Below are 3,459 nucleotides of genomic sequence, written 5' to 3'. Positions count from 1 at the left end.
TTGCGTGGACAGGTGTGAATGGATCGTCATAGTTAGGGACTTCACTCGGCGATCTGAGTACTCCTTCCGACTGAGTGCATCAGCCACTACATTAGCCTTTCCAGGGTGGTATCGAATTTCGCACTCGTAATCACTTAGTAGTTCTACCCATCGTCTCTGTCTCATGTTGAGTTCCTTCTGATTGAGGATATGTTGGAGGCTTTTATGATCGGTGAAGATGGTACATTTTGTGCCGTAGAGATAGTGTCTCCATATCTTCAGAGCGAAGACGACTGCTCCTAGCTCAAGATCGTGCGTTGTGTAGTTTACTTTGTGCGTCTTTAGTTGCCTTGAGGCGTAGGCGATGACCTTCCCTCTTTGCATTAAGACACACCCAAGTCCTTGGTTTGATGCATCACCATAGACCACGAAGTCCTCCGTTCCCTCTGGCAAGGTTAGGATGGGCGCACTACATAAGGCTCGCTTTAGTGTCTGAAATGCGCTGTCTTGTTTTTCTCCCCAGTCGAAGGTCACATTTTTCTAGGTTAGGGTGGTAAGTGGCTTGGCAATCTTTGAAAAGTTCGGTATGAATCTTCGGTAATACCCAGCGAGTCCCAAAAATTGCCGGATTTCTGTAGGGGTTCTTGGAGTAGTCCAACTATCTATTGTCTTTATCTTGGAGGGGTCCACGTGTATTCCTTCTTTGCTTACAACAAGTCCTCGGAAATCCACTTCCCGAATCCAAAATTCACATTTGGAAAATTTTGCGTAAAGTTTCTCTGCCCTTAATGTTTCCAGTACTTGGCGGAGGTGTTTGCTGTGTTCTTCCTGGCTTCTTGAATAGATGAGTATATCATCTATGAACACGATCACGAACTTGTCCAGGAAGGGACGACATACTCGGTTCATCAAGTCCATGAACACTGCTGGAGCATTCGTCAATCCGAAGGGCATTACCACAAATTCATAGTGACCATAACGTGTTCGGAAAGCCGTTTTGGGGATGTCTCCTTCCAGTACTCGCAGTTGGTGATAACCAGACCTTAGATCGATCTTTGAGAAGTAGCTTGCTCCCTGCAGTTGGTCGAATAGATCGTCTATGCGCGGTAAGGGATATCGGTTCTTGATCGTGAGTTTGTTTAGTTCCCGATAATCGATGCACATGCGAAAGGATCCGTCCTTCTTTTTCACGAATAGGACTGGCGCTCCCCATGGTGAGAAGCTCGGTCTGATGAATCCCTTGCTCAGCAGCTCGTTTAATTGACTGGATAGTTCCTGCATCTCGGTTGGGGCTAGACGATAAGGTGACTTTGCTACAGGGGTAGCTCCGGGGATTAGGTCGATTCTGAACTCGACTTGACGTTCCGGTGGGATTCCTGGAAGATCTTCTGGGAAGATGTCTGGGAAATTGCAGACTTCCGGAATGTCTTTAATGTTTTTCGATTCTTGTTTCTTGTCTACTACGTGGGCTAGAAAGGCATGGTATTCCTTACGAAGATATTTTTGTGCTTTAATACAGGAAATGATTTGTAAACTTGAACTAGGTTTGTCACCATAAATGACAAGAGTTTCGCTGTTTGGCAGATTTAGGCGAACAGCCCTTTCGTGACAAAGTATATCGGCATGGTGAAGGCTCAACCAGTCCATACCGATGATTACATCGAAACATCTTATGGAAATGGGCATAAGATCGACTCGAAACAAACGCTCGTTTAAATTTAGTGTGCACCCTACGTACAAATCGTTTGCGTGTTCTGTTTTACCGTTTGCCATTTCTACAGTGAATATTTTATTGAGTGGTTGGGGTCTTTGATTAAGTAGGTGTTTGAATTTATGACTCACAAAACTTCTCTCCGCACCGCAGTCAAAAAGTATGCATGCATAAGTGTTGTTGAGTAGGAACGTACCCGTAACCACCGTCGAGTCTGCTATTGCTTCATTCTGTCCTACTGCCAACACTCTCCCCACACCGCCAATATTCCTTTCCTTGGGACAATCCCTCCTGAAGTGTCCAGTCTCTCCGCACCCATAACACGCCCGACTTACTCCAGTGCCAGAAACTTGAGTGATTGGTCGTGCCGGTGCTTTACAGAAACGGGCTGTGTGCCCTTTCCTGTCATAGTTCTTGCAGTGCATCTCGCGACAAATACCATGGTGATGGTAGTTGCACTTGCTGCACTTGGGCAGATTCCCCGCATATGGTTTTGTTGGTGCAGAGGTAGCAGGAGTTGTGGTGGGGGTAGTAGCAGCATGAACTGCAACCATTTGCTTCTTTGAAGGTTCTTGCGAAGTTTGCCCCTTCCTTTTGTTCCAAAATTTCTTCTTCTTGTTGTTGTTGTTGGCATTGATTTCATTGTTGCTGTTCCCTTTGGTTGGTTCAGCCATAATCGCCGCGACTCCTTGACAGACACCATGATCAACAAGAGATTGCGCTAGTTCCTTGGCGCTGGAGAAAGTCAAGGGTTTGGAGGCTAATACACTTCCTCAAAGTTGGGGTGATAGTCCCCAGATGTATCTCTCGACCTTTTGGCTCTCCAGGGTTAACATTCCTGGGCAAAGTGTTATTAAGTCACTGAACCTGTTGGTGTAACCTGCTATATCCGAACCTACCATCGAGAGGTTCCATAGTTCCTGTTCAAGCTTCTGAATCTCGCCTCTTGGGCAGTATTCTCGAAGGAGCATTCTTTTCAGGTTTTCCCAACCCATGGAGTTTGCCACCACCAGGGTTAGTGTCTGGACGTGGCCGTTCCACCATGTCAGGGCGCGTTCAGAGAAAGTAAAAGCGGCAAACTTTACTTTGCTTTCTTCAGGACATGCACAGATTTCGAATACAGCTTCCGTTTTCTCTATCCATTGAGATAGAGCCAATACTCCCCCAGTCCTGTAAAAGGGAATAGGTTTTCCGTTGGTGAAGTCTTTGTAAGTACATACCCCTGAACGGCTTTGACCTTGGCCATTTGTAAAACTGTTTGTTCCTCCCCCCGATCCGTTGTTGCTCATTTGTGCCATTGCTGCAGTTACAGCAGTCTGGAACATAACGGTGTCCATAATTGGAGGAGGTGGTGGAGGTGGTGTTGAAGTTGAGTTTCTGCGTGTTGATCTACGAGGAGGCATGTTCTGGTAGAAAAAGAAAATAAGAATGAATACTATGAGTTTCTAATGTTTTGACAATCGTGTGTTTAGTTGTATCTTGTAATTTGTTTTGACTTTAGTTTATGGTTTCAAGGTAGGCATAGAAATTTAAAACTCGTAATTTTTGAGAGGTATAAAATAAGAAATACTTCATATTCATACATATAGGTCACACCTGAAGTGTGTTACATTACATGTTTTGTTTGGAAAATTTAACCCTCCTAGGGGTCTCCGAAGACACAAAAGGGAAATAAGGAAAAACTTTTATCCGAAATCCTAATTTATAACAAAATTGTTGGGGCTCGAATAAGTCCTACTTGCGGCGTTTGGAGCTAGATTCGGCATCCG

The sequence above is a fragment of the Lactuca sativa genome, chromosome 7 (assembly GCF_002870075.4).
Source record: "Lactuca sativa cultivar Salinas chromosome 7, Lsat_Salinas_v11, whole genome shotgun sequence".
Taxonomy (NCBI): Eukaryota; Viridiplantae; Streptophyta; class Magnoliopsida; order Asterales; family Asteraceae; genus Lactuca; species Lactuca sativa.
This window is presented reverse-complemented; position numbering follows the sequence as displayed.